Source organism: Pseudophryne corroboree, chromosome 5 (genome assembly GCF_028390025.1).
Source record: "Pseudophryne corroboree isolate aPseCor3 chromosome 5, aPseCor3.hap2, whole genome shotgun sequence".
Lineage (NCBI taxonomy): Eukaryota > Metazoa > Chordata > Amphibia > Anura > Myobatrachidae > Pseudophryne > Pseudophryne corroboree.
The window spans coordinates 678,449,831-678,468,307 of record NC_086448.1 but is presented as its reverse complement, the minus strand read 5'-3'; the positions used below and the strand labels follow the sequence as shown (position 1 = coordinate 678,468,307).

General features: G+C 41.4%; 1 long non-coding RNA gene across 1 annotated transcript in view; it reads right to left on the bottom strand.

The window, feature by feature from the left end:
• LOC134928253 (uncharacterized) overlaps positions 1-18,239 on the bottom strand; it is an 85,544-nt gene extending 67,305 nt beyond the window's left edge. The window contains exon 1 of the long non-coding RNA XR_010177871.1: positions 16,415-18,239. This is a non-coding gene — a long non-coding RNA (uncharacterized LOC134928253). The remainder of the gene's footprint in view (positions 1-16,414) is intronic.
• Positions 18,240-18,477: the final 238 nt, after the last annotated feature.

The following is an 18,477-nucleotide window of genomic DNA, read 5'->3' as shown; positions in this document are numbered from 1 at the left end:
TTAAAATATACATAATACTAATACACAAACATGAATGTAAAAAACATACTCCTATACATTACGTCATACTGTATGGAACCAATAATGGGGAAGTAAACCTACTCTTATCACCATTACTAACACTCCTTTCTTATTTCATGATGGATATCATAATAAATATAATGACCTCTGTTCCAAATGTACCTAACTGATATATACATCACAGAAAGCATTTGAGGCTGAGTGCTTCATTTAAACCCCTAGGAAATTGGGTATTGAGTAGATAAATCCATTTGGATTCAGCCTGTAACAATTTTTTGGAACGATCCCCACCTCGCAACGAAGGTGGGACATGATCAATTATTTTATAACGTAGCGTAGCCATTCCGTGTTTTGCTAACGCAAAATGGCGTGCCACAGGTTGATCGCTACCTCCTGATTTAATGGCCTCACGTATGGCATACCTATGTTGTGCCATTCTTGTCTTGAAGGCACAATCGGTCTTGCCGACGTAGGCAAGTCCACAAGGGCAAGATAATAAGTATATTACAAATTTTGAATCACATGATAGAGGATACCTAATATTGTACTTTTTCCCAGTATGGGGATGCTGAAAAGTATCTCCCTGTGTCATATAACCACAAGTCGTGCAGCCACTGCATCTATAGCACCCATTTTAACGCCTGAGGAAATTTTTTGTATTACTCTTCTTAAACGAAGAAATATCAGTCCTAACCACAAAATCCTTGATGCTACGCCCCCTAGAATAACTTGGCAGTAGTCTTGACTGATAAGCTTCACCCAAATCTCTATCAGAGGCTATAATGGGCCACAATTGTCTAGTGCGTTTAATTAAACGCGTACTGTTGGTGTTATACCTTGTCACCCAGGGGAACCTTCCATTAAGTTGTTTGGGTACATTAGGTTTCAACAGTTGCTGGCGCGTAACACTCAATGCTTTTTGTTTAGCTTGTTCCAACAGATCCACTGGGTACCCTCTCTCAATAAATTTGCCTAGCATCTCATTCAATTGTTTGTCTCTCTGTGTCTCCTGGCTATTAATCCTTCAAACCCGTAGGAATTGTGAATATGGAAGGCCTGAAATGGTAGATTTAGGATGGAAACTGTCAAACCTTAGTAGGTTATTCCTATCCGTGGCCTTAGTAAATAGCTCAGTGTTAATAACACCATCAGTCAGGGTAATACATACATCTAGGAAATTGATCTGCTTGTCATTACTCTCCATAGTAAATTTGATAGGGCTAGAAGTAGCGTTATGTTGCTCTATAATGTCTATCAGCTGACCTTCAGTACCCATCCAAAAAATGAGTACGTCATCTATATAACGCTGGTATAGACATAACTGCGATGAAATGGCCACATCTTGCAGAAATACCTCCCTTTCCACTTCCCACATAAACGCATTAGCAAATGCCGGAGCCACAGCACTCCCCATGGCACAGCCAGTGCGTTGAATGTAAAAGTGATTGTCATACATAAAATAATTGTGTGTCAACGTAAATTCTAAGAGAGACAAAAAGAACTTGATTTCTGGACCTGTGTACCTGGGGTTGTTAGTTAACAGGTGTTCTACCGCTGACAGTCCCGCCCCATGGGGGATACAAGTGTATAAGCTTGTCACATCAACAGATGCCAAGACAATATTCCAGGGTAGAACACCCAGACCCTCAAGTATGCGTAGAAGTGATGATGTGTCTTTCAAATGTGTTGGCGTATCCTGTATGCATGGTTGGAGATAACTATCACAATAGATGGAAACGGCTTCACACAATGAGCCCCTGGCAGAGATAATTGGTCTGCCAGGGGGATTCACAGCATCCTTGTGAATCTTAGGGATCACGTAAAATATAGGAACCACAGGGAAATCAATACAAAGTGCCTTAGCCACAGCAGGAGTAATAATTGCAGCGTCCACTGCCAGTTTTAATATTTCGTCTAGCTCCCTCTTAAACTGACCAGTGGGGACCCTAGACAACCTAGCAACCTAGCATAAGTGGAACTATCTGACAATAACCGTGAACATTCCGCCTTGTACTTCGCTGCATCAAGAACCACAATCCCCCCACCCTTATCAGCCTGGCGGATTATGATATCTTCCCTCTTACTTAGATCCTTCAGAGCATTAAACTCATCTTTAGACAAATTAGGATAACATTTATATTTATTATCTTGCTCAGATGTCTCGAGTATCCGGCTGAAAGTTCTAATAGAGGCGTTCGAGGAATGTGGCTCGAATGTGGATTTATTGAGTTTTCTCACCTGAGGTGGGAGAGAGCTAGTCCCTGCAGATGAGTTCACCACATTATCCTTCGCGAAATGTTCCTTTAGCTTCAAGGCCCTTATTAATTTGTAGTTCTCAACTTTCTGAAGGAATGGATCAGCACAGGATGTGGGGATAAAGGAGAGTCCTTTACTTAACACCTTAGATTCCATCTCCGAAATCCGCTCTGTAGAAAGATCAAAGATCAATTGCGTCTCCCCTTTGGCGGTTTGGTGCCTGCGCTCCCCCCCCCCGTCTGCCTCTTTCTTTGTTTGCCCCCCTCGCCTCGTTAGGGCACTTCTCGTCCGGCTAAGATTGCTCGGGTACGGACCCCTAAAGGGATCTCCCTTCTGTTATGCGGGGTTCCCTGAGCTCCTTCTTCCGTCTCACTGGCAGATGTGCTCGAATACTGAGGGCGTTGAAATCTTCGCCTATTGTAAGTCGACTGTGTTCCACGGCCTTGGGTGGCTTGATTTCCCAGCCACGAGTATACTCTGTGTTGATCATAGTCCTGCTGGACACGTACTCTGTACTCTCTTCTGTTTTTTGAACTTAATCAAATTAGTTTTATATAACTCAACATCTTCAGAGAGTTTATTCAGCCACTCTGGTGCCGGTACTTTTTTCAGATCATGCTCGACTTCAAATTGCTCAATTTTGTTTCTGGTGATAGTTAGCTCGCGAGTGGACTCCTCTATCACCAGTAGTAGCAAGTCCATAGAGCACTTACTGAGCACTGCAATCCATTTCTTACAGAAATTCACATCATATCGACCGATGGTCGGCATATTATGGATCCTAAATCCACGAGGGACCTGCTTCGCCCTGTGGTAGTCAGACAGTGTCATGGCGTGATAAAGAAAATAAATTTCTCTTTTACGTAACTTCAGGAATTCCTTATAGGTATCCTCACTGGATACTCCTAAATCAGTGTCAAACAACGGTTCTTTGTAAAGGATACTCTCCGCTTCAGCTTCGGAGAAACTCAGTGTATCTTAGGTATCACATTGCAGGAACAAAGTTGCTCCCTCCGCTGCTGTTTCATCAGTATTTGACATAATGTAGCGGTATATAAAGTGCAAAACAAGTGCAGTGTCCAAAAGTTCTTTAGTGCTGTAAAAGTGCTGGTGCAAGTGAACCTCCTGCGACCGGTTAAACAGGTAAATAAAGGGTGCCTTGGTCTATTGCTTCAGGGCCCTGCGGCAACAAGGGCCTTAGCTTACATGTGGTGCGGTGTGACCCGGCACTCCTCACGCTCCCCAGCGTCTCGGCAACCTGCTCCCGTGCCCTCACCTCGTAGGACCTGGATCCAATAAGCAGCAGTAGAAATAAGGGCTGCACTGAGAGTCTTTGCAATAATGGTGAATAAACCGTGTCTTTTCTTTCATCAACGTTTCGGGGACGCAGCCCCTTCGTCAGGATAACCACACTGTGTACAATATCGTGCGAGGAGGTCCGCACCGCCGCCTCCAGCCACGCTGCCCGGGTCCCGGTCCTGACGTCACTCCGCCCACAGGAAATGACGCGGCTCCGGTCCGTCCGGCTGGCGCACTGGGGCTAGGGAAACAGTAACCATAGCAACTGATTACACAAAGTACCAGCAGCGCTGACCAAAATAAAGTGCATAGTGCCTAATACAGAACTGATAAATATTAATCAAACCAGTATGTTAGTGTAAACATATCACTTAGTGTCTCAAATTAAAATATACATAATACTAATACACAAACATGAATGTAAAAAACATACTCCTATACATTACGTCATACTGTACGGAACCAATAATGGGGAAGTAAACCTACTCTTATCACCATTACTAACACTCCTTTCTTATTTCATGATAGATATCATAATAAATATAATGACCTCTGTTCCAAATGTACCTAACTGATATATACATCACAGAAAGCATTTGAGGCTGAGTGCTTCATTTAAACCCCTAGGAAATTGGGTATTGAGTAAATAAATCCATTTGGATTCAGCCTGTAACAAATTTTTGGAACGATCCCCACCTCGCAACGAAGGTGGGACATGATCAATTATTTTATAACGTAGCGTAGCCATTCCGTGTTTTGCTAACGCGAAATGGCGTGCCACAGGTTGATCGCAACCTCCTGATTTAATGGCCTCACGTATGGCATACCTATGTTGTGCCATTCTTGTCTTGAAGGCACAATCGGTCTTGCCGACGTAGGCAAGTCCACAAGGGCAAGATAATAAGTATATTACAAATTTTGAATCACATGATAGAGGATACCTAATATTGTACTTTTTCCCAGTATGGGGATGCTGAAAAGTATCTCCCTGTGTCATATAACCACAAGTCGTGCAGCCACTGCATCTATAGCACCCATTTTTACACCTGAGGACATTTTCTGTATTACTCTTCTTAAACGAATAAATATCAGTCCTAACCACAAAATCCTTGATGCTACGCCCCCTAGAATAATTTGGCAGTAGTCTTGACTGATAAGCTTCACCCAAATCTCTATCAGAGGCAATGATGGGCCACAGTTGTCTAGTGCGTTTAATTAAACGCGTACTGCTGGTGTTATACCTTGTCACCCAGGGGAACCTTCCATTAAGTTGTTTGGGTACATTAGGTTTCAACAGTTGATCAAAGATCAATTGCGTCTCCCCTTTGGCGGTTTGGTGCCTGCGCTTCCCCCCCGTCTGCCTCTTTGTTTGCCCCCCTCGCCTCGTTGGGGCACTTCTCGTCCGGCTAAGATTGCTCGTGTACGGTATATGAGGAGGTAGCGATCAACCTGTGGCACGCCATTTCGCGTTAGCAAAACACGGAATGGCTACGCTACGTTATAAAATAATTGATCATGTCCCACCTTCGTTGCGAGGTGGGGATCGTTCCAAAAAATTGTTACAGGCTTTATGTGGGAAGTGGAAAGGGAGGTGTTTCTGCAAGATGTGGCCATTTCATCGCAGTTATGTCTATACCAGCGTTATATAGATGACGTACTCGTTTTTTGGATGGGTACTGAAAATCAGCTGATAGACATTATAGAGCAACATAACGCTACTTCTAGCCCTATCAAATTTACTATGGAGAGTAATGACAAGCAGATTAATTTCCTAGATGTATATATTACCCTAACTTATGGTGTTATTAACACTGAGCTATTTACTAAGGCCACGGATAGGAATAACCTACTAAGGTTTGACAGCTTCCATCCTAAATCTACCATTTCAGGCCTTCCATATTCACAATTCCTACGGGTCTGTAGGATTAACAGCCAGGAGATACAGAGAGACAAACAATTGAATGAGATGCTAGGCAAATTTATTGAGAGAGGGTACCCAGTGGATCTGTTGGAACAAGCTAAACAAAAAGCATTGAGTGTTATGCGCCAGCAACTGTTGAAACCTAATGTACCCAAACAACTTAATGGAAGGTTCCCCTGGGTGACAAGGTATAACACCAGCAGTACGCGTTTAATTAAACTCACTAGACAACTGTGGCCCATTATTGCCTCTGATAGAGATTTGGGTGAAGCTTATCAGTCAAGACTACTGCCAAGTTATTCTAGGGGGCGTAGCATCAAGGATTTTGTGGTTAGGACTGATATTTCTTCTTTTAAGAAGAGTAATACAAAAAATTTCCTCAGGCGTAAAAATGGGTGCTATAGATGCAGTGGCTGCACGACTTGTGGTTATATGACACAGGGAGATACTTTTCAGCATCCCCATACTGGGAAAAAGTACAATATTAGGTATCCTCTATCATGTGATTCAAAATTTGTAATATACTTATTATCTTGCCCTTGTGGACTTGCCTACGTCGACAAGACCGATTGTACCTTCAAGACAAGAATGGCACAACATAGGTATGCCATACGTGAGGCCATTAAATCAGGAGGTAGCGATCAACCTGTGGCACGCCATTTCGCGTTAGCAAAACACGGAATGGCTACGCTACGTTATAAAATAATTGATCATGTCCCACCTTCGTTGCGAGGTGGGGATCGTTCCAAAAAATTGTTACAGGCTGAATCCAAATGGATTTATTTACTCCATACCCAATTTCCTAGGGGTTTAAATGAAGCACTCAGCCTCATATGCTTTCTGTGATGTATATATCAGTTAGGTACATTTGGAACAGAGGTCATTATATTTATTATGATATCTATCATGAAATAAGAAAGGAGTGTTAGTAATGGTGATAAGAGTAGGTTTACTTCCCCATTATTGGTTCAATACAGTATGACGTAATGTATATAAGTATGTTTTTTACATTCATATTTGTGTATTAGTATTATGTATATTTTAATTTGAGACACTAAGTGATATGTTTACACTAACATACTGGTTTGATTAATCTTTATCAGTTCTGTATTAGGCACTATGCACTTTACTTTGGTCAGCGCTGCTGGTACTTTGTGTAATCAGTTGCTATGGTTACTGTTTCCCTAGCCCTAGTGCGCCAGCCGGACGGACTGGAGCCGCGTCATTTCCTGTGGGCGGAGTGACGTCAGGACCGGGACCCGGGCAGTGTGGCTGGAGGCGGCGGTGCAGACCTCCTCTCTTTCTAAGGTATTTAAGCACAATATTGTACACAGTGTGGTTATCCTGACGAAGGGGCTGCGTCCCCGAAACGCTGATGAAATAAAAGACACGGTTTATTCACCATTATTGCAAAGACTCTCAGTGCCGCCCTTATTTCTACTGCTATATATATATATATATATATATATATATATATATAATATGGAAAGAACAGAGGCGGCACTCACGCAGGCTTTTGCAGGTATCAAGAAGTCAGTTTAATGTACTTACATGTTTCGGGGACTCACCCCGTCCTCAGGGCCTTAGGACGGGGTGAGTCCCCGAAACATGTTGGTACATGCGTGAGTGCCGCCTCTGTTCTTTCCACATGTATTGATGAGCAACACCTCTGGAAGGGGTGTAGTATGGCTGACCAACCGACGTCGGGATCCCGGCGGGGAGGGGCGAGTGCAGCTAGCCCCTTGCGGGCTCGCTGCGCTCGCCACGCTGTGGGCACGGTGGCGACCTGCGGTCGCCACAGGTTCTATTCCCACTCTATGGGTGTCGTGGACACCCACGAGTGGAAATAGTCCCTGTTGGTCGGCATGCCGACCATTGGCATAGTGAGGGGTCGGGATGGTGGAGGAGGTCATGTGACTGTCGGTCTCCCTACTGCCGGTCACATGCCGGTCATATATCTATATATATATATATATATATATATATATATATATATATATATACAAAACCTACAAACAGCGCCACTCTGGTTAATAATGCTCAGAAACATTTAGTTGTACGCAACGTTTCAGCACTCTTTAATGTGCTTTTGTCAAGCCATCCGCATACAAGAACAAACACCAAACACATGTATAGTCATCTCACCAAGTCAGTGTAACAACGCCCACTGCGCCTTCATTAGGAGCTGACATCATAATGTGTGCTTAATCACAATTACAAATGCATTAAAAAATATAACAATACAACACTACACAAACACACATAGGTAATACATTACATAAAAACACTGCTGCTACTATTTTAATGACACATAGATACATATAACCACCAAAATACCTCTATACACACACGGGTGGCTACATAATGAGCCAATGTAACAATATTTAACAAGGCAGCTGCAGGCCAAGGGGATGTCATCAGTAAAAAATCAAGTACTATGGAAAGCTTCTTGTTACAAGAAACACTGGAGCCCCAGTATCTGATTTAACCCTTTGGGTGTCAAAGTGTCAAGGTTAACTATCCATTGGGCTTATAATTGCAAAAGCCGACAAGATCTATCACGCCCTCTCAAAAGAGGAGGTACATGATCAATAATGCAGTATTTGAGCATAGAAAGGTTATGACTTGCCTCAACGAAATGCCTCGCTACAGGCTGCTCACTTGTACCTGAGGATAAAGCTGCTCTAATAGCTGAGCGGCGTTGGGTCACCCGTTCTTTAAAGAAACAATTTGTTTTACCAACGTATACCTTAGAACAAGGACACGTGATGGTATAAATAACAAATTTAGTAGTGCAAGTTAAATAGTGCCGAATGTTGAATTTTACACCTGAATAAGGGTGGTAAAAAAATTCACCTGTTTGCAAGTATCCACACGTCGTACAATAGGGACATTTATAACATCCATTCCGTGGTTTACCTAGGAATTCTCGTAGATGTGGTGGTGGCTTTTTTACCCAATCTAGAAATGTCATTATGCACAACATAATATCTTATGCTTTTACCTCTGAGGAGATTAATGGCCATCATTTTTTCGCCTCTCTGTTAATATAAGTACTCATGATTATATTGATTAACCCAAACATGTCTATTCTGTAGCCATGTAGAGGATTTATTTTTGGTGGTTAATTGTTCTCTAGACATAGATAATATTTTATCTTTAGCTTGATTCAGCTCAATTAATGGGTAACCCCTTTCTACAAACTTTGCCAACATCACATCAATCTGTCTAATCCCCTCCTCTCTGTTTGAGGAAATCCGGGCAGCCCTTAAGAACTGGGAATACGGTAAAGCTTTTTCAAGGGGACAGGATGTGCACTACTCGCCATCAACATATTGTTCCTGTCTGTGAGTTTACTGTACAATGGCATTATAAGAAGCCCATCAGACTTAGTAATAGTGACGTCTAAGAAATTAACCTTCATACTATCAATAGAGAAGGTGAATTTCACTGGACTATCAGTGGCATTGTGGGTGTAGTTAATCTGAATAAATTCTCCTTCAGTACCACCCCAGACAATCCGCAAATCATCTTTATACCAATAAAATGACAAAGTCTTGGCAGCAATCTCAGATTTAGAAAAAAAGACATCTTCCTCAATTTCAAACATAAACACATTGGCGTAAGATGGCGCCACGTTCAACCCCATCGCACAGCCAGACATTTGAATATAATAAGCCCCATCATGAACAAAATAGTTTCTAGTTAACACTAGCTCGCTCTAGTAGAGATAATACAAATGGTACATCCAGGCCACAATATAAACTGTTGTTATGAAGTAGGGATTTAGTAGCTTGCAACCCCAAAGCATGCGGGATACATGTATAGAGGTTGCAAACATCAACTAAACACAGAAAGCATAGAAACGATTGTGGTCCGCACTGTGTTTAATTTAGCAGCTCAAAATAAAAGAGATAGTTAGATAAAAAATAAATGAGCGCTTGTGATTAAATAAAAATAAATGTACATGGCACCTGTGAAAGAAATTTGGTTAAAAACATAATGTTTACAGCTCCTTTTGGAGCGGGTTTTTCTTGGACAGTCAGGAGTGGATCAGATGTGGCTTTCCCTATCTTACCCTATTTCCACGGAGATTATGTTACTTCGTCCCTCCCGTGGCTCCACGTGGTGTTTCCGTCACGCTTCCACTACAGGGAGCGAGGAACACTAGCTGGCGTGGAGTCTCTGATGTTGTGGCGTCATTTAGCGCTGCATCCAGCGGAAGTTCTTGATGGTGCGATTTAGCAGGGAGTGCAGGTCTCCGGGATGGTAGATATTCTGCCTGGCTGTCCAGGTCACGTCTCCAACGCGTTTCGTACACATTCAGTGCACTTTTTCAAGGATGAAGTGACTGTTCTCTTTGGTCCTATTTTATAGTAAAAAAACTTTATTGTTCTGATTAGAAAATGGAAGTTCCGGTCTGGAAGTTCCGGTCCGGAAGTGTTAAAAACAGCAGGAATCACATGTTTTTATACATGTGTTGTTATTCGGTTTCTATAGGTGCCATGTTTTCTAAAAAAATAAATACAAAATATATAAAATGGTTGAGATTAGTGAGTATGATGGTAAATTTTATAAAAATGCATTCAGCTCAATATCGATATTCAAACCTCTCGGTTGAAGAGTTTTTAGTTCAAAGATCCATTTGCTTTCAGTTTTTTTGATTTCTGAAACAATATCTCCTCCTCTCCAACTTCTTTTTACTTTCTGGATGACAATACATTTTATTCCAGCTGGGTTTTTCTGATGTTTTTCCAAGAAATGGTTCGACAGACTGTGTGTGGTTAAGCCTCTCTTTAAATTGTATAGATGTTCCGCAAATCTTATTTTTGCCTTTCTTTTTGTCTGTCCCACGTACTGAAGGCCACATGAGCATTCTGCCATATAAATAACTTCTTCTGTATTACATGATAAATTATCTTTAATAGTATAAGTTTTTCCTGTAGTGGTTGATTTAAATTGTGTTGTCGCTTCAGTTGAGAGTTCTTTGGAATTTTTACAGGCCTTGCATTCTAGATATCTATAATATCCCTTTTTGCCTGAAGTCATTGTTAGTTGACTGTCTGATTGTAGGAAACTTGATGTTAGTTTTTGTTTAAGGTTTTTAGCTCGACGGTATATTATTTGGGGTTGTTCTGTGATGAATGGTCTCAGGATTTCATCTAATTGTAATACGTGCCAGTGATTCTTGATCATGTTTTCTATTGTTTGAGTGTTGCTGTTAAATTGTGTAATGAAGGGAATGTTGGACACTTTATTTATTGTTTTTTCTTTGTATTTTAACATTTCCGTTCTTTCCAGATTTTGTACTCTGTCCATTTGTATCTGTAGTTGTTCTTCCTTGTATCCTTTTTCAATGAAATTACCCATCATTTTTTTAATTTGAGACAGGTATGTGTCCTGATCAGAGCAATTTCTTTTTAATAGTTGAAATTGGCCTCTAGGGACATTCGCAATCCAATTCCTATGATGGTTGCTTGTAGTAGGAAGGATGGTATTTCCATTAACTGGTTTGAAATGGCTTCTAGTATGAATCATAGTGTTCTTGATGTATATTTCTAGATCTAAGAAAACAATTTCTGTTTTGCTCGAGGTGGTAGTGAATTCCAGATTGATTGTATTTGAATTGATGTATTGTTTGAAGTTTTCCAATTGCTCTTCAGGTCCTCCCCAGATGAAGAACACATCATCTATGTAGCGATACCAACATACAAGCTGCTCCTGATATGTGTTATTGCTCCAGATGTCGTCGTCTTCCCATTTGGAGACAAACAGGTTGGCATAATTGGGTGCCAAGAGCGTACCCATGGCGGTGCCACACTTGTGAAGGAAAAATTGGTCCTTGTACCAAAAATAATTGTGTGTTAACACAAAGTCAATATTAGCCATAATGAAGTTTATTTGTTGATTTGATAATTGAGTGTTTGTTGAGAGATAATGTCTTGTGTGCGAACAGCCTTTGTCATGTTGTGCACAGTATATAATTGTCATTCCATTGTATGTTTTCAAGTTTTTGCAGAATGACAGTTGTGTCTTTGAGATAACTTCTTTGTTGTGTGACTAATGTTTGAAAAAAAGGAATCAGTGTATCTTGACAGATTGGATGAAATGGATTTTATTCCGGATACTATTGAACGGCCTGGTGGGTTGATACAATCTTTATGAATTTTTGGGAGGAAATTAAAGGTCGGTATTTTTGGATGTTCTTGATAGATGAAGTCAAATCCTTTTTTAGTAATAATTCCCATCAGAAGGCCTTCTTCTAGGTGTTCCTTTAGTTCCTGAACATATTTCTTGTTTGGATCTTGGGGGAGTCTTTCATATGTGATGGTATTTGATAGTAATCTGTTAGCTTCTTGTTCATATTGTGTCCATCCCATGATTACTCCTCCTCCTCCTTTGTCCGCCGGCTTGATTACTAAACTTCTGTCTTCTCTCAATTCTTTGATTGCAGCTCTTTCTTCTTTAGATACGTTTTGTTTTATTTTTTGCTTCTCGGGTATGGCTTCTATTTCTTTTTCTAGCAATTTTTGGAATGTGTCAATGTGTGGTCATTTACAAAAATTAGGGTTGAATGTTGATGTGGGTTTAAATTCTGTGTGCATAACTTGATTTTCTGTTCCTTGGTCTATATCTTTTTTGTTTTGAAAAATGTTTTTTCAGACATAACTTTCGTGTGAATTTTTGTACGTCTATAAATAAATCAAACTTGTTAATTTTTTATTCCGGAGCAAATTTTAAGCCCTTGTGTAGTATTTTTATTTGTGGTTCTGTTAGTGCTTTGTCACTTAAATTGAAGATGGTTTGTCGGGTTTGTGGAGATTCTAGTTGTACCTCTTTCTTCTTGTTCCTACTTCCACCTCTTGTTCCTCTTCTTCTTGGTCCATATTTTTTCTTTGTTTCTTGAGGTTTGGGGTTCTGGAATCTGGGGGTTTGCGAATCCCGTGAGTAATTTCTAAAAAATCTACTTCATCTTCTGATGATTCTTCTTCTTCGCAGTGGTGTCTTTTTGTTGATTGTTTCCTAGGTCTATCTCTCATCTTCTTGAATGGCTGCTTTTTGTCCAGATTTGTATGAGTTTTTGATGATATGATATAAGTTTCTGTATGAAAAGTTCTTATGATTGTAAGGTGGGTATCTTCTATATTCTATACTTGTCGGAGTTGTATTTATTAGTGGTTTTCTTTCTTCAAATTTTCTTGGCTCAAAATTTCTTAGTTTTTGTGGTGGCTTGTTCCATTTTGATTGTACTTTTCCTGGTGGGTGTGTCATTTGTGTTGTTCTTTTTGTATTCTTATTTTCTATGTAGATTTTTTTGTTCATTAATGTCTCTTTTGAACACAGAAAGCAACAAAAAGGGAGATCCTTCAATTGTGCAAAAGATAACAGTAAATCACTAGTATCTTTAAGATAGGTGGGACATGCTTGCACGCACTGCTGCATTAGAGCATCTAAATAGGTCGAGATAGGCTGGTATAGTGATCCACCAACCGCAATGATGGGGCGGCCCGGGGAATGAACAGGATCTTTAATTAACTTGGTAATCATGTAAAATAAATGTCTTATCAGACATGTCACTTCAAGTGCTTTTTTCAGGGCCGGAGTAATCACACCATCTGTGCCAGCAGTTCCCACCACTAAATCTAGTTATTTTTTAAAAGACAATGTTGGATCACATGGCAACCTCCTATAAGTAGTACTATAATTAAGTTGCCTAGCACCCTCTATTCTATATTCATCCAAATCCAAAATTACAATAGTCCCACCTTTATCCGCCTGGCAGATATCTATATCATCATATAAAGACAAAGCCTTTAATGCTCTCTTCTCAACAACAGGCAGATTCCAAAACTGTTTTTTTCACACACGGATGTCCCTGTACATTAGTGTCCAACATCCTAATAAAAGTTTTTTATGAAGCATTTTGACTAATGGGGTCAAACTTAGATCTAGGTACCAAGTTTAACAGCTGTGCAGGCAAATCAGAGGCGGATTGTGTTTTATCAGAAAAAAATTCTTTCAATTTAATGCCTCTATTAACTCAATTTTCCACTGCAGCCAGGCTGCTAATCAGTACCGTAGGCACGAAAGAGAGGCCCCTAGATAACTTGTACAGCCAATTCTTGGGGGAGACAACACACGATGAGTTCCTGCATCCCTTAGGTGGTTTTGCAGCTTTTCCTCTGCCTTTCGTTTTGTTGCCCTCTACGGCTGAATTTGTGTTGGGGGTCTAAAAAACGAGCTCTTGTACATCCCCACACTGGGGCTGTGGCACCGCTCTGTGTTCTCCCAGTCTGTGTAACATCACTTTCTCTGCCCGTAGTGTCAGCATCGTCAGAAGTGTCAAAATGTGATTTCTTTAAAGTCCTCCTAAATAACGGATGTCTATCATCCCTCTGGTAATCACCTGTGAACTGTAGACCCTTTGTTGATCATAATTAGCGTCTACTTTTTTGCGCTTTTCGTTTTTGAATTTTATCATATCAACCTTATAAGCCTCTATTTGGGAATTCAGTTTGTCCATCCAATCACACTGTTTATCAGCAACAAATGTAGGTAGATGTACAGTTCTGGTAATCTCCATCTCCCTCTTAGACTCCCCAATTACAAGCAGTAACAAGTCAAATGAACATTTATTAAGGATAGATGTCTACTTCTTACAAAATTCTATATTGTACTGTCCCAGTTTTCAAACAGAACCCCCTGGGTATCCTCTTATCCTTGAAATAATTGGACAGTGTCAATCCGTGGTAGAAAAAGTCAATGTCACCTTTTTTTTCATTCGAATCAGATCATTAAACCATTCATTGCAGGTAAGTGCATTGCTATGCTCTTACATATCATCAGTAAATAAAATAGCCTCAGCTTCTGACTCAGAGAAGCTAAATGTAGCTCCTTGCTCCAACACAATTCCCTGATGCCCCCCCCCCCCCATATTGTCAGCAGCCATGATGGAAGGGACAATACTGTGTTACAAACTCAGGTATCTAGGCTTATCATCAGCTACAACCTGTGTGTATCACCACAACACTTCCAATGTGTCTTGAAATAGAACAGCAAGCTTTATCCCAAAATCAAAGCATAACCGGGACTAGGATGAGATGCTTGAAACTGTTCCCTTTGGTGCCTTATCAAACATAGACAGGTGAGCCAGTCTGCAAACCCGCTCCACTTGTCACATACAAAGAATCCAAAGATCTGCACTCACTGGATATACACTGTAGCTTGTCCAGGTGCTCTCCAAGCGTGTAACCTGCATGCAGTCACACTCCATGCATAAAACCTACAAACGGCGGCACTCCGATATAATAATGCTCAGAAACACGTAGCTGTAGGCAACATTTCAGCACTCTTTAATGTGCTTTTGTCAAGCCATCCACATACAAGAACAAACACCAAAAACATGTATAGTCACCTCATCAAGTCCGTGTAACAACGACCACACCCGTTTCCGGCTGCCACAGCTGCGCCGTTATTAAGAGCTGACATCATAATCACAATTACAAATGCATTTCAAAATATAAAAATACAATAATAATGAGATGCTTTCTATAGTATTTGATTATTACTGATGACATCCCCTTGGCCTGCAGCTGCCTTGTTAAATGTTGTTACATTGGCTCATTATGTAGCCACCCGTGTGTGTATAGAGGTATTGTTGGTTATATGTATCTATATGGCATTAAAATAGTAGCAGCAGTGTTTTTATGTAATGTATTATCTATGTGTGTTTGTGTATTATTGTATTGTTATATTTTGAAATGCATTTGTAATTGTGCTTAAGCACACATTATGATGTCATCTCCTAATGACGGCGCAGCTGTGGCGGCCGGAAACGGGAGTGGGCGTTGTTACATGGACTTGGTGAGATGACTATACATGTGTTTCGTGTTGACGGAGGAGTAAGTCTTGGACTGCGATGAGACTGCACAAAGTGGATTTTCGCAGCTTGGCATACACATGCGATCGCACACTTCCACGGCGAATTTACACTCCCCCTAGAGGTGGCGACTATCTGATCGCAGGACAGCAAAATTTTCAGCCCAGCGATTAGATCTGAATTAGGCCCCAAGACAGGCCGGAGCCTGTGCTATGCCAGCAGGCAGACTTGAGAGAGACTGTGAGAGAGACTTTTACTGTAGACTAGCTGCCAAAATGATTAAGCACCTAGACACTGCACCAATACACCCCTCTACTGAGCAAATTACCGCACCGCAGATTTTATATATATATATATATATATATATATATATATATACAGTTCCAGTATGACCGGCACTCCATATATGTTGCTTTAAATACCTGGGTGCCTTCCCATGATCCAGACGGAGCAAGTACAGAGAGAGCGAGACGGGCGGCACTCCACGGATTCAAAAACATGAGACAGCTACACAGGCTTGATTTCATCGTTTCAGGTGCTACTTTAATGGCATCTAGACGAAAGGTGCCATTAAAGTAGCACCTGAAACGTTGAAATCAAGCCTGTGTAGCTGTCTCATGTTTTTGAATCCGTGGAGTGCCGCCCGTCTCGCTCTCCCTCTCTCTCTCTCTCTATATATATGTATGTATATATGGGGCGCGGGTGCGCTATGTAATTGAATTTCAAATACAATCTTTTTCAAGTACAAGACCCTGAGTGCCGCAGCCTTTGTTTCCTGTATATATATATATATATATATAACATTTTCCATCAGCCGGCACTCCCTGGATAGCTTACTGATACCTTGCCAGGGTGCTCTCCTTTGGGTCAAACAGATCCCTGAATACAAATTGCAATATACAGAGGCACTCCCGGACTTCCAACTTGGTGAAACTAATGCGGTGGTTTAATTCAACGTTTCGGGGAACTGCCCCCCGTCATCAGGACACACACACATCAAACAGTGTACAAACTACAGTGCTTAAATACATACTTACAGGTCTCCAGCCTCCCAGCGCGTGTTCCCGGCATCTGTGTCTCACTTCTGGTCCCGAGTGTGACGTCGCCACGGAAGTGACGTTCGCCGGGCCACCATGCCAGGGCTAATCAGGTTGTCATGGTAATACAGCCGACGCTGCTGCCTCCCCATGTGCTCGGATACCCAGACTGATCACAATGAATCCTCATGTCCAGCCAAATTATCCCTCACCATGAGCAAAAAGGAGGTAAACTTCCTAGATGTGAATATTTCTTGCGTAGATCAGAAATTGTACACCAAGTTGTTCTCCAAACCGACTGATCGGAATACGATACTTAAATACGATAGCTTCCATCCCAAAACTACTGTCAGAGGATTGCCATACTCGCAATTCATCCGAGTATGTAGAATTAACAACGATGAATTAGAGAGGGATAAACAGCTGGATGACATGTTGAATAAATTTGTAGAGAGAGGTTATCCACGTAAGGATTTATTAATAGCCAAACAGAAGGCTATGGGGATGGACAGAGCAGTTCTGTTACAGGAGAAGGACAGAGGGGCTGATTCAAGTCAAAGGGATAGCCTCCCATGGGTCAACCAGTTTGATACAAAAAGTAATTATACCACGAAAAGGGCCAAAGCGTTATGGCCTATTATTACTAAAGATCCCAATTTAACAATATTGAAGAATACCAAACTTATTCCCAGTTACACGAGAGGCCCTAATTTAAAAGATCTTTTGGTAAAAACAGATATAACAGGGCTTGAACCCCCTAAAACACATTTTTTGACTAGACCAGGAGGGTGCTACAAATGCACAGGTTGCGTCACCTGCAGCTATATGATTGCTGGCAGCAAGTTCACGCACCCTCACACTGGGAAAACACTACACATCAGGTATCCTGTGACATGCACCTCGAAATATGTCATTTATTTACTCACCTGCCCCTGCGGACTCCACTATGTTGGGAAAACCAAGAGGCAATTCAAAGAAAGAATGGCCCTACATAGAGGAGCATTAAGAGCAGCAATCAGCGAAGGGAGGAGTGACCAGACAGTAGCACGCCACTTCCTTAGGGCCAAACACTCCATGGCAAACCTCAGATACAGAATAATTGATCAGATCCCCCCCAACTTGAGAGGGGGGGATAGAGATAAGCAGTTGTTGCAACTGGAATGCAAATGGATATACCGTTTGAATACGGTTAGCCCACATGGGCTGAATGAAGCCCTAAATCTCAGTTGTTTCTTTTAACTATTTTTGTGGTTGCATAATACAGCTTTAGACAGCAGGGATGGGTGATATAGTTTAGTGATGAACAACATAGACTCGGTGGGAGAGAATATAGTCTATATATGTTTGACAGATTTGCACATGGAGATTGTTCGATATTAACACCAATTGTAGAATATTAATTACAGTGGAGGTTAGCAACACTAGTTTTTAATTTTTAATTTAGGATGTGATAATGAATTGTAGTCACTAGATGGCGACAGAGAGGTTTGGTGCTATCTATTCATATCTAATCAAGGTATGATCTTGTATTTAGGATATTTACACATGTGTTTTAGTGAATATGTATTTTATTATTATTAGCTGATAGTTGCACTGTATAATGATTTGCATTGTTATTATTGAATATGTATTATGCATCAGCAGGTCATATGGAGTCAGCGGAGGCTGCTGTGGGATCACCATGGCAACGGGGACAAGTCCTTGGGGAAGTACCCGGCGTACGTCACTTCCGGGGCGATGGCATAGTCGGGATCGGAAGGGGGACATGAACGCCATGAGTACTAACTGGGAACTGGGTATCCGAGCACATGGGGAGGCAGCAGCGTCGGCTGTATTACCATGACAACCTGATTAGCCCTGGCATGGTGGCCCGGCGGACGTCACTTACGGGGCGACGTCACACTCGGGACAGGAAGTGAGACGCAGACGCCGGGAACACGCGCTGGGAGGCTGGAGACCTGTAAGTATGTATTTAAGCACTGTAGTTTGTACACTGTTTGATGTGTGTGTGTCCTGATGACGGGGGGCAGTTCCCCGAAACGTTGAATTAAATCACCGCATTT